Source organism: Phoxinus phoxinus, assembly GCF_949152265.1.
Source record: "Phoxinus phoxinus genome assembly, chromosome: 17".
NCBI lineage: Eukaryota > Metazoa > Chordata > Actinopteri > Cypriniformes > Leuciscidae > Phoxinus > Phoxinus phoxinus.
In genome coordinates, this window is record NC_136892.1 from 8,944,140 (window position 1) to 8,958,581 (window position 14,442).

General features: G+C 40.7%; 2 long non-coding RNA genes across 2 annotated transcripts; both read right to left on the reverse strand.

Moving 5' to 3' along the window:
• Positions 1-6,641: 6,641 nt before the first annotated feature.
• On the reverse strand, positions 6,642-12,473 carry LOC306984632. Its single transcript, XR_013794575.1, has 3 exons — positions 12,456-12,473; positions 10,998-11,111; positions 6,642-6,875 (listed from the first exon to the last, which is right to left on the reverse strand). It is a non-coding gene; the product is annotated as an uncharacterized lncRNA (long non-coding RNA).
• Positions 12,474-12,480: 7 nt separating this feature from the next.
• On the reverse strand, positions 12,481-13,878 carry LOC306984633. The gene is made up of 3 exons (XR_013794576.1): positions 12,818-13,878; positions 12,653-12,694; positions 12,481-12,563 (listed from the first exon to the last, which is right to left on the reverse strand). It is a non-coding gene; the product is annotated as an uncharacterized lncRNA (long non-coding RNA).
• Positions 13,879-14,442: the final 564 nt, after the last annotated feature.

Here is a 14,442-nt window from a genome sequence, read left to right on the forward strand (position 1 = left end):
ACAGCAGAACAGCAGATCTACAACAAGAAAATATGTCGAGCACGGGTAGTAGTTGAAAACGCTTTTGGTAGACTGAAGGGAAGGTGGCGTTGTCTCATGAAAAGAAATGACTGTGATGTTACAACCGTGAAATCTATGATTCTTACTTGCTGTGCTTTGCATAACCTTTGTGAGAGTCATGGAGAGGACTATGGTGGCAGTGGTACAGGGTGTAGAGGAAGAGGGCAGGGATGTACGAGAGGGTCTGATGCGTTACTTTAATTGCTAAAAAATAAATAAATTATCTTTAAAAATGTTGTCTCTGCTGGTTTTTTTAAGGTTATCACAGTATAAAATCTGAAAATACATGGTCAAACTATCACAAAAGACTTATTTGTAATAAGTTTCAAATGGTTTTATTTAAACACACATACAAATAGAAAGAACTATAATATAAATATAAATTCACACAACCAACTATATACATATGTTGCATGTAGTGCAAACATGAAGTTCAAATGAGCAAACTATGGGGTTTCAGTCCAGGGGCGGTGGAACAGCGTCCCGCCGGTTCAGTGCCTGTACAAGCTGGCTCAGGGTTCCCAGAAAGGCCTGGTTGAAGGACGACATTGCAGCAATCTCCTCCCTCCTCAAAGCCGCTTCTAGTTCTCTTGCATGTGCTGCATCATCGAGTGCCATCTGTAAATGGCGCTCCCGCTGTGCCCGGTTCAACTCCAGCTGCTCGACATCAGATGTCTGCATCTCCCTCAAGACAGTCAGATGCTTCTGTTCCCTTTGTCATTTCCTCCATCCTGGTCAAAAAATAATTACAATGAATGAGTTACAATAAAGAAAAACGAACAACGCACGTTTCATTCCAAGGTTGTGTGTTTTAAATTGTTCACATGTATTACCATTACATCTACATAAAAAAGACAAGCCCACAACTTACTATTACATATATAGTATATAACAATATAACGACTCCACTATTTTAGTAAATGTCAACTTTATATTACCATGTGTACAGTATAGGTGTACGTCTGGAAAGTTATAAAATACTGAACAGGTTTATTAATTAGGGCCCAAGCCCTGAAAGGGCGAAGGCCCTATTGTTTTCCTTCGGATTATTATTATTATTATTATTATTTTTCTTACGACTATCCGGGCACTTTTGGGTCTCTTAACGTGCTCAAAAACTCTTGAAACTTTGCACACGGGTCAGAACCCACGGCTATCAGGGCCGGGCTGAAGCTGGTATCCGGGCGTGGCAGGGGGGCTCGACAGTGATACATTAATTGGGCTCATACATTAAAGGGGGGCTCATACATTAATTGACAGTGCCCCCCCTGTCTGTGTGTGTGGGGAGGGGGGCAGAAAGACTTTATTAAAAATAGGTATATTGTGCCATCTAGTGTTTTATACTATGTATACATGTGTTTTTTCTTTTAAACAAGTGTTTTAAAGTACAGTAATTTCAATGAATATATATTTATTATTATTATTATTAGGGCCCAAGCCCTGAAAGGGCGAAGGCCTTATTGTTTTCCTTAGGATTATTATTATTAGGGCCCGAGCACCGATGGTGTGAGGACCCTCTTGGAATTGCTGTTTATTATTATTAGGGCCCGAGCACGGATGGTGTGAGGACCCTCTTGGAATTGCTCTGTTTATTATTGTTATTATTAGGGCCCGAGCACCGATGGTGTGAGGACCCTCTTGGAATTGCTCTGTTTATTATTATTATTATTAGGGCCCAAGCCCTGAAAGGGCGCAGAGCCCTATTGTTCTTCTAAGGATTATTTATTAGGGCCCAAGCCCTGAAAGGGCGATTGGGCCCGTAATCGCTGCTTGCAGCTATATTTATTATTATTATTTTTTTTTTATACATAAAACTACTACTGCTATGACTACTACCACTATTATTTTATATAATTATTATTGTTATAATTAGGGCCCAAGCCTTGAAAAGGCGAAGGCCCTATTGTTTTCCTTCGGATTATTATTATTATTAGGGCCCAAGCCCTGAAAGGGCGAAGGCCCTATTGTTTTCCTTAGGATTATTATTAGCAGTGTTGGTCAAGTTACTTGGAAATAGTAATTAGTTACTGATTACTTCTCCAAGAAAGTAATCCAGTTACTTTACTGATTACTTATTTTCAAAAGTAATTAGTTACTTTACTTCAAAAACATGATGCACGACCTGAATACGCTATAAAAGCAGACCTTTCAGCCTAATTCTATTCTTTCTGCATATTCCATCATCTAAAATTGAATCAAATTAAACATTCTCTTTTTTTAAACTTGTTTAATTAGTTTCAATATTTTAACTTTATGCACATTGCATCAACCAAAAAATTTAATTAAATACAACAGTCTCAGACTTTAAGAAAAATGTTGAACATTTAACCAATTAGTCCACCATATTTTAACGAAATACACAAAGTCCTTCTTCTGTTAACTTATATTTCTGCATATTCCAGCATATAAAATGCAAATATTTTTTTGTAAAATCCTCTATTCGAATAGATTCAAATAAAATACAGCAATAAAATAATTAAAATGAAAGTCTCTCAGACGTAGAAAGCCTTTCTTTAAAGTGAATTTCGTTTTGTATAAATTGTATCTTAATTTTAATAAATATTGCATCAACCAATTGCATGTATTTAATAAATAAAAAGCAAATATAGCAGACAATATAATAACCGTGACATTGAGACGGTAGCGCGCCGCGTTCACTTGCATTGCATTGTTAAAAGCCTTTCTTTAAGTGAATTTCGTTTTGTATAAATTCAATTTAGTCTGTATATTGTGCTTATCGATCCGGACAACTTTCTCATTTACAGTCATTAGCTCCTACCAACAGGAAGTCAGATATTTTGGTTTGAATGTGGTTTTGTCTCTCTCTGACAGAGTTCCCCCTGCCATTCTCTGTGTGTGTGTGTGTGTGTGTGTGTGTGTGTGTGTGTGTGTGTGTGTGTGTGTGTGTGTGTGAGTGTGTGTGAGTGTGTGTGGGGAGGGAGGGAGGGAGGGAGGGCACACACACAGACAGCCTCCCCTTTTCTGTGTGTGTTTGGAGGGGAGCAGAAAGACTCACACTGATACAAGCTCTAAAGCAGACTTCTTCTCGCCAGTCAAAGCGGGGTTACGTTATTGCCCGTCGTGCACAGGAACCCGAAAGGCAACGGGGTGGCGGCTTTATATATATATATATATATATAAATAAATATTGTAGCTATATTTATTTATATATATATAAATTTGAAACACTTCTCCTAGAGAATTCATCCGATGACCACGAAACTCGGTCAGCATGAAGTCAAGACATGGAAGATGATAAATTGCCAGGGGATTTTTGATATCTCGAACGGTTTGGCCGTGGCGAGGAAACAAATTTATGATTAAAAAAGGATGCATAAAGTGTGTTATAACTTAGTTATAGTTTTACCTACAGTTACAAAACTCAGCGTGTGTATTGATCTTATCAAGCCGAACAACTTTCTAATTTACAGTCATTAGCTCCGACCAACAGAAAGTCAGATATTGTGGTTTGAATGTGGATTGTGTCTCTCTCTGTCTCTCTGCCATTCTGTGTGTGTGTGTGTGTGTGTGTGTGTGTGTGTGTGTGTGTGTGTGTGTGTGCGTGTGTGTGTGTGTGTGATATTTTGGTTGGGTGACAGTTGTAGGTTACAGTTTGACAAGAGTTTAAAGTTTAACAAAAGCACAATGTTGTGCTTTATTGCAAGTGTACACAAATATAGAGAAACACTTTGAATGATGTCCTGTGTGAACAAAATGAAGGAGTATGTTTTTATGTCTCCATTCGATCGAGCCACACACACACACACACACACACACACACACACACACACACACACACACACACACACATTCTTGCGCAGACCCTCTCATGGGGCCCACCAGTTTTTTTATGCGTTGTGGGATCCACCCTTTCCAGTGGTCCTACACTGCTGTAAAAAACAACATTAGATCTAAAAAAAAATCTCAATCATTAATATCACTTCAATTTGACAAATTTCTAAAGTTTTGTCAAAAAAGGTATTTGGCCCCTTGTGGGGACTGTTTCTAGGATTGCCGACTTGTGGGGTCCGCCCACATACACACATACATACCAAGTTTTTATATGTTAATGGGGCCCAAGGTCACTATCTGCAGCTGCTGACACCAGCCTTTATTATTACTCCCAGTTTCCATATTTTGGACTAAAATAGTTATTTTTGTAATGAGTAATTATGTATATATGTGAAACTTTCCATCTGCCTTTACAGATTACAAGACATACGGTTTCAAAGACAGTTTTATGACAAAACTGTAATTACCAATTTTATTGTAATGACACAGTTTATGCCACACAGTTGTCAGTCAATAAACTTTTTATGAAATGATTAAAACAAATTATTAATGTAATGTCTAGAGGTCTGTACAATCTGCACTCAATGTTTTAACAACATCAGCCTGAACTTATGTAAACCCAACAGTTTCTCTTATATAGGCATTGAAATTGTTTCATTGCACTGCATCCATAATGTCTCTGTTCACAAGTTGTTCTTTCCAGTGAAGCCTCAAATTTTGAAATCATGATACAGAGATATTTAAAGAAATGAAAAATATTTAACATATGCCCCACACACTTTCAGTGTTCAGGTAAATTAAAATAAATAAGAATATCAACATCCACACATCCAACATCCATCCATCATCTACCCTCCATCCATCCAACATCTACCCTACATTCATCCAACATCTACCCTCCATCCATCCAACATCCATCCATCCAACATCTACCCTACATCCATCCAACATCTACCCTACATCCATCCAACATCCATCCATCCAACATCTACCCTACATCCATCCAACATCCATCCATCCAACATCTACCCTACATCCATCCAACATCTACCCTACATCCATCCAACATCCATCCATCCAACATCTACCCTACATCCATCCAACATCCAGCCATCCAACATCTACCCTACATCCATCCATCCAGCATCTACCCTACATCCATCCATCCAGCATCTACCCTACATCCATCCATCCAGCATCTACCCTACATCCATCCATCCAGCATCTACCCTACGTCCATCCAACATCTACCCTACATCCATCCATCCAGCATCTACCCTACATCCATCCATCCATCCAGCATCTACCCTACATCCATCCATCCATCCAGCATCTACCCTACATCCATCCATCCAGCATCTACCCTACATCCATCCAACATCTACCCTACATCCATCCAACATCTACCCTACATCCATCCATCCAGCATCTACCCTACATCCATCCATCCAGCATCTACCCTACATCCATCCATCCAGCATCTACCCTACATCCATCCATCCAGCATCTACCCTACATCCATCCATCCAGCATCTACCCTACGTCCATCCAACATCTACCCTACATCCATCCATCCAGCATCTACCCTACATCCATCCAACATCTACCCTACGTCCATCCAACATCTACCCTAAGTCCATCCATCCAGCATCTACCCTACATCCATCCAGCATCTACCCTACATCCATCCAACATCTACCCTACATCCATCCAACATCTACCCTACATCCATCCATCCAGCATCTATCCTACATCCATCCATCCAGCATCTACCCTACATCCATCCATCCAGCATCTACCCTACATCCATCCATCCAGCATCTACCCTACATCCATCCATCCAGCATCTACCCTACGTCCATCCAACATCTACCCTACATCCATCCATCCAGCATCTACCCTACATCCATCCAACATCTACCCTACGTCCATCCAACATCTACCCTACGTCCATCCATCCAGCATCTACCCTACATCCATCCAGCATCTACCCTACATCCATCCATCATCAATCCAACATCCATCCATCCATCCAACATCTACCCTACATCCATCCATCCAACATCTACCCTACATCCATCCATCCAACATCTACCCTACATCCATCCAACATCCATCCATCCAACATCTACCCTACATCCATCCATCCAACGTCCATCCATCCAGCATCTACCCTACATCCATCCAACATCCATCCATCCAGCATCTACCCTACATCCATCCATCCATCCAACATCTACCCTACATCCATCCATCCAACATCTACCCTACATCCATCCAACATCCATCCATCCAACATCTACCCTACATCCATCCAACATCCATCCATCCATCTACCCTACATCCATCCAACATCCATCCATCCAACATCCATCCATCCATCCAACATCTACCCTACATCTATCCAACATCCATCCATCCAACATCTAACCTACATCCATCCAACATCTACCCTACATCCATCCAACATCCATCCATCCAACATCTACCCTACATCCGTCAAACATCTACCCTACATCCATCAAACATCCATCCATCTCTCGAACATCCATCCAACATCCATCCATCATCCATCGATCAAACATCTATTCAATATCCATCCAACATCCATCCTACATCCATCAAATTAAAAATAAAATTAAATAAGTACTGTGAAATGTGTATATTTGTCGGCCACTGGACAGCCATAAAACCTGAGCAAACCCTTACAACAACAACGTTACAACAGAACACAACCAAACACAAAACATTTTAAGATCCTACCTCTAATGTTTTGGTTTTACCTCAGATCCATTAGGTGCTTTCACACTAGACTTTTCTTCTCAGGGCTGTAATGCGATTTTTAACATAATATTTAACTGCTTTCCAGTCTCTGTTTCTGAGAGCTTGAGGTTCTGCAGAAATACAGCGCTGACACTCTTCTTTACCAGGAACTTGATTCATTACAATAAATCTCCTCAAATGTGTGTCCACTGCAGCACACTCGTCTGGGGTCCAGCTTCTTTTGACGGCCGTTTGTTTTCCTATGTAGGCAAAAACACAAAATATTGTAGGTTTTCTTTTATAAAGAAATTTTAATCTTACTTAACCCTGTAAGACCCACTGTTTCAGAATTACAACAATTGTGGTTATTCCCCAAAACCCCTTTTGTCTTTTTTTTCTTGTTTGTTTGTTTATACAACCACATCAATATGATCTGTGGGTCTTACATTTTATTCCAACCATGTAATTGGATCCAGGATTTGTATACAAAGCCCACCCTTAAGTCAAGAAGTGACATATCCTACAACTTTCTGATCAAGCAACATCCCTTTGATTTACTGGACTGGATTTATCTTCAAGTAAGTAAAATGCTTGGAATATGTTTTTCTGTGTTTCTTACAGTGTCTAGAACAAGGACATATACAGTAAATGTTAAAAATATGCCCTACATTTTGTTTAGAGCTTGTTTTATAAATGTTGCAATATTACAATGTTGGATGAGAGTGGCAGTCATAATTGCCCTGTATTTAAGAGGAACATATTGAGGGGAACTTAAATGAAAATGTTAACAACAAATTATACATGATTTAAACATTATACCCTTTAGCTTTATATCGGATTACATATTCTATACTGTATTAGAGACTAAAGTTGAAAGATATATTGCCATATCTAAACATTATAATTTGCTATCAAATTCTGCAGGACTTACTAACAAAGAAATTCTGTTTGTGCAAATCTTCCCTTTCTTAGTCTACTGATAAACAAAATGTTCTTATCAATTTATAGTCAAAGTGCTTATTATCATTAGGCCTATAACCTTTATTTAACCAGGTCTGTCCCATTGAGATCCAAGATCTCTTTTGCAAGAGACACCTGGCCAATCCTCCAAGTTGTGCGGGATGCTCCTGGTGCTTTGTTCTGGCACAGGTGTAAATGTTCATCACTGTTAGATTTTGTTGTAAACTGGACGCTGAATGCATTCCTGTAAGGATTACAATCACAGTCTACTATAGGTGAGCCATTAGGTATAGTGTGACCGGTGAGATGTGTGAATAGGCTGCTTCAGTCAAAAGTGTGAACACGTCATAATGAGGCATGTGTGCTATTTGTATATACAATGTACATTTGTTTCAATTTTATCTTTTTCATTTCAGAATGCCACCAGCAAGGAGAAATCCTCGGTACAATGTGCACAATGTAATTGCCATCATCCAAAAAGGAGAAAGTGATGTGGACATAGATTTTGACGACACTGATGCAAGTGATGAAGAATCAGATATTGATGTCTCTGTGGTCAAAGAAAACCAAGAACCTACCGATTGTCCAGCTAATGTGAATATTGAGCCCGGGCAATCAAAGAAATACATCATCCCACATGACAGACGTCACTGATTTTTCTGGTCAAGCTCTCACAGATGATGTCACCTCCCTCCACACACCACTGCAATACTTCCAAAAGTTTGTGTCAGAAGATTTGGTTCAAGCTCCGGCAACAAATACGAATGAGTACAGCATTCAAAATGACGAAAGATCAGTCAACACTAATACAAAAGAAATACAGGCAGCATTGGGCATGTACCTGAGGATGGAACATTACATTTTGTAAACAATTTAACCGTGCCAGAGACTGAAAAGAGGGACAAACTCTGGAAACTCAGACCACGGCTTGATTCACTCAGAGAAAACTGCCTGCAGGTGGTACCAGAAGAGCACATTCCATGGACAAGATGATGATACCCTTCAACGGGAAGTTCAGCTGCATCAAGAAGTATATGCAAGGTAATCTACGCTCATGGGGCTTTAAAGTATGAGTGAAAGCTGGAATCTTTAGCATGATGCTTGACTTTGATGTTTACCAAGGGAGCAACAATGAAGTACAAGTCAAATCTGAACTTGGATTGTCAGGTGATGTTGTAATAAAGCTTGCCTCCACATTTCCAAAGGGTCAACACAACAAGATCTAGGCAGACAACTACTTCACCTTCGTTCCACTGGTAGTGAAGCTCCTTGAGCAAGGAATCCATTATGTGGGAACAGCCAGGCAAGTGCATCTACCCAACTGTAATCTTTACATGTGAAGAGCTTGAAGAAGAAGGGCATAGAAGGCTTTGACCACAGAGTGGAGGGGAAATAACATCTGTGCTGTCAAATGGTACGACAACAGGGCGGTGACACTTGTGTCATCCTTCGCTGGACCAGAACCTGTTCAGGAGATTCAACACTGGGACAAAGCCACCAAAACGTACATTGACGTTAGAAAGCCTTCCATTGTGGGCATCTACAATAAATACATGGGAGGTGTGGATTTGTTGGACTCATTTACAGCAAAACACAAGTACGCACTGAAATCCTGGCGGTGGTACATTTACATCTTCTGGCACACAATCACCTTGCTGTGGTCAACGCCTGACTCCTCTACAAGCAGCACAGCCTATGCTCTCAGGATGCCAAAGAAGGAGATCCTGAACATGAGAAAGTTCCAAGCACAGTTGGCTTCCTCTCTCATTACGGTAATGATCTATTTGTGCTATTTACCTTGTTTGTGATAAATCAGACTGGTATTTGAGATGTACATAAATTGATACATTTGTTCTTTATATTCTAATCTGGTGGACACAACACTGAAAACACCAAAGAGAGGACGGCCATCTTCAATCAACAAGAGCCCAGAGACAGGAGCCCTCTGAATAGTGGAAAGAGACCACACATGGATGATGGAAGTCCAAAGGCTCCCTCTTCTAAAAAGTCACGCAAACCACCACCCATGGATGTGCGCATGGACCAAACTGGACATTTTCCCTGAAGACAAAGAGAGGGCACTGCAGACATTGCAGTAAAGGGTACACCAATACCCAATGCAGCAAGTGTGATGTCCGCCTCTGTTTTTCAGAGGACAGGAACCGTTTCTGGGATTACCACTATAAGTAAAGGTGGACTTCACACAGAGCACACAGATTTCAGTGGAGAGTGAGAGAACACTGCAGACATTGCACTGTTAACAATGTAAATAAATAAAGTTCTTATTTGTTGGAATAAACAACTCTTCATAATAACATGACTGAGATTCTTATTCATTTTATACACTGGTTTGGTAAAAACAAAAACACTGCACATTAATCCTTAATTATGCAGCTTGATGGGCACCTCTTCGGACCTGACGTGCTGCCCAGCTACGCAAACGCAGCTACGTGGATGTACTCTCTTGTGATTGGCCAGAGTGATCACGAGTCTCCGGATGTTTGGGTCTCGTTGCTGAAAGAGAGCATGAAGCGGTGGAAAAACCCCAGCCCCCGTGCTGCCAGCTTCTCCAAGCCCCGAGCTCCCTCTTTTGCCAAAACCCCCATGAGAACGACCGACAACTAGCTGAAGGAAGAGCTGCAACGGGTGAACGAAAGGCAGAAAGCAACGGAGGAGTGCCTGCTCAGACGCATTCCGTTTAGTTTTGCTTTTTAACTTTATTTATAGTTAACTGTTTTGATTGCATTCTTTTTTCTTTGTGTGTTGTATTTATTAAACTGAGTGGTTTGCAGTGGCTCATTGTACTTCTGACGGCATTACATTATAATTCTGGAAAAGAAACTGCAACAGGATGCTTTTACCCTACACTCGAGTATAAACACTCTCTCTCTCTCACTTAAAGCAATTTTATTCTTTCTTGCATTTCACAAAATAATAATAATAAAAACAATAATAATAATAATATTTTCTATTTACAAGGCACTTTTAAAAGGTCATTTAATAAAGTCAGCTGCATGTGGAGGCTTAATGAGACTTGGATGAAGGAACACTAGCAGTTAGGAGGTATTTAAGGTGATTATAGGTTGTTCGAGTTTTTCAACTGGTCACTGTACACCTCCGTTGTTGGAGGAAATGCAAGCATTTTTCCTGAGTAACTCCATAAAGTGTTAAAGATTTTTTTTAAAAATACAACTTATTGATATAAAGGTGATAATGCCAGTCTTTCCCCAACCCTACAACAATGCAGGCTCACAAGGTCTGTTCCTGCAACAGCTTCTTTCAAGCCACTGTCAGGCTTGTGGCACCGGACAGTAAGGAGGGACAGACATATTTCAAGTGTTGAGTCAAGGAAGCAAAGTAAAAGCCCTTAAAAATAAATGAGCAGCTCTGGCCGAAAAGAGAGTGCAAGCCCCAAAGCTTACCTCTCTTTTTTGCAGACACACTCCGGTTTTGGACTTGTGATGTGGAGGGACATTCTTGCAGGGATGACATGCTGACCTCATCTTCTGACCCCTCTTCTCTTGGCATACTGACATCTGGACAAAGAAATTACTTTATTGTAGTATACACTACATGAAATATGTAATAGCCGTCAGTACAGTGGTTGTGTTATTTTATAAAATAATTTAGTATATTCAATTTAGTTTATTTATATAGCGCCGATTCCCAACAGATGTCGTCTCAAGGCACTTAACAAGTCGGTATATGGGATCTGTGTCTCTTAAAGAGAGACACAGTTTATTTCATCCTGTCTCCTATCGTCCTAAATTCTTTTCAAGTGACTAGAGACGTGAAAATATTAGTTGTCATGTTAGCCCAGGTATGGGCAACTCCAGTCCTCAAGGGCCACTATTCTGCAGGTCTGAGATGTTTCCCTGCTTCAAATTAAATAGATCAAACAGCTTGTTGCCAAGCTCTGCACAATGAATCAGGTGTGTTGCAGCAGGGAAACATCTAAGACCTAAAGGATAGTGGCACTCAAGCAGTATATTTCCTCATATAGTGTACGGACGACAGACCGTCCCACGCAGTCCAATAGTGCTGAAGTAGCTGTGTGCCGAAAAGATTGTATGTTGGACAATATAAGATGAACTGATTTCATCAGACAGAAAGCGACTGTTGTTACTGACATTACAAGTAGCATTAACGTTTAGGTTAGTGTGCCCTCACCTACTGTTTATAGGTTGACTTCACGCAGGGATTGCACGTCTACTCAAACATTTTTCCTCTTCAACTGTGTACGAGTACACAGTTACAGCGAGACGAGTACACAGTTACAGCGAGTTGAGTATGAGTACACAGACGAGGAGGAAACATGTCAAGACGACAAGGCTGTACGAGTTTATTTGATGTCATCTAACCCGATGGCATATGCGTTTGAGCCAGTGATGAGGAGGAGGGTTGAGAGGCCCGTTTTTGCGGAAGTTGAGGGAGCTGCAGCGGCTCCGGACGGAGATGACAGTGGAGTCTGTTTGCGGCTATGAAGCAGACTTGGATAATGTGCTCAGGGAATTGTCCTGCATCACCTGCAGCACATTCCAGATGTTCTGTAGTGACAGGGACGTGTTGGAGTAGCTGTGCAATCCCTGTATGAAGTCTGTGCCGAGAGATTAGAGAAACCTATAAGCAATAGGTGGGTTCACGCTAACCTCAAAGTTAATGGTACTTGTAATTTCAGGCAGTACTGACGCAGTGTTCAGTTTTAAAACTGGGGTTGTGTTTGACTGATTGTGCAGCCTCTGCATCAGACAGGTCTCCTGACAGAGTTGCAGGAGAAAGAGGTGGGTGGGACAAAGGAGGGAGGTGGAGTTGTTGATGTTAACATTTTTGCCACGTGCTGTGTGAAATGCACGAAAGGTAAGAATTGCGTTCAAGCTCACCGGTTGCAGACACTCCCTGGTATTGACTTTGTGATGTGGAGGTACATTCTTCCGTGGATGACATGCTGACCTCATCGTCTGTCCCATCATCTCCTAGCATACTGATATCTGGAGAGGGAAATAACTTAAGAATACAATACACATAATATCTAAAATGGATCATTTAGAATCAATTTAGGAACATGGTATACACATACCTTCAATGTCCTCTGCTAAAGGTCCCTCCATGTCAATGGTCTCTAAAATGATAATTGATAAAAAATTTAGTTTGGAAAGCTGAAACTATGGGCAATCTGCAAGAGTATACAACAGTAGTATTATCTCTCAAATGAGTGTGTCTTCAAGAATATAAAGTTAATTACCATTCACATCGACTTGTATTTCATCGAGGCTCTTTCCTTTGTAATCTCCTAGGCGTCCTTGTTCCATTGCCAGGAGGACTTTACTTACTTTGGCTAATTGGAGGGTGCTTTCTGGAAGCCTGTAGTGTTTCCTGTGAACAGCAATATTATGACCAAGGAAGTCTGCCAACTGGTCGAGTTCAGTGGTTTTGAGGTTCAATACAGTAGACAGGGTAGCAATATGTTTCCTCAGTTGAATTGATGTTAGCGCTTGAGGATTTTTTTATGTCAGCACATTCACTGACAAATTGCCTCATGCAGTCACAAGCCCTGAGGTAATGGGCAGATTTTGGCAATGCAAACAGATATTCATTGTCCTTCAGCACCCCACATTCTTCTCTGCTCTCAGTAAGAGCATCAAGTGATTGTCTCATTAATGGGGTTAGAAGAACAGGAACCTTCCTTCCTCTTTTTCCAACAATTGCTATTCGCACAAAATGCCTGCAGAACTTCTGCTCAAGCGCTGTGAGGGCCAAATTTACATCTCCTTGTTCCTCTGATGTGTCCTTCGATAAGTATGCAGACAGGCGCATTCGGGACACTTCACCTGCTCTCCGCCGATTAAAAAGCATAACTTGAGTCAGCGTTACTTTTGCAAGTTCCTTCCAATTTGTGGATGAACGATGTTCTTTTAAATCTTTGAGATGTTGCTGCTGTTTTTCTTCTAGATAGCAATGTAGCCTTTGGATATCTTGTGTAAGAGGTAAAAGTTGCGGTGCATTCCATTTGGCCCGGTTAAGCTGGGTTAATGCCTGGCCTGCAATATCAAACCTCCAACTCTCTAAATACAACTGTGCGAACTCCTCAGCATCTTTAATGGTTTCTTTATCTTTCTTTTTCAGTCCTTCGGACTTGATAAACATAGCCAACGAATGCAGGCTGTGTCCTACCTTGCGTGCAAGAGAGGGACATTGGTATATGCCAGTTTCCTCACTGAATCCAGATAGGTTCTTTGCAGCTCTGACAACCTGGGAGTACTGTTCAGGTTTGATGAGTTCTTGAATGGTCTTCACATGCATGATTTTTTTAGCTTCCAATAAAAGCCTGCCAAGTTCTCTCAGTTTTTGGCATATATACTGGTGTTGACTAACTATCTTCTCATTCTTTTTGAACAACCTGAACCCATAATTGAGGATGCAGTTGTCTCCTTTAATTACAACTGCAATCTTGTCCTGAATCATTACACTCAAGAACTTCCAATACGCGTCTGTATATTCCGATGGAGAAGGTTCAGCGAAAGCACACAATGCCTGAACTCTATTTTTACCTGGTTTAGTACTTTTGGGTTTGAAGCTGCAGACCTTGAAATGCCGCCACATCGCTCTTCTTGAGAACAACCCATAGCAGTGAATGCAATGTGCAAATTTATGTCCATCTGATTTTTTCCCCGGTTGTTTACATGGGATTAGTTTTCCTTTTTGTGTTTCCAAAACATGACTGTTGTGCTCGAAGTTTCCCTTATTTCGTATGTAGTCCAATTGTAGTTTTCTTTCCTTTGAGTTTTTTGGAAAACTGAATGCTTTCGCAACATCCAATTGATCTTGGTGTTTACGCCACAAGTGTCTTGACATTTTCTGGACAAACTT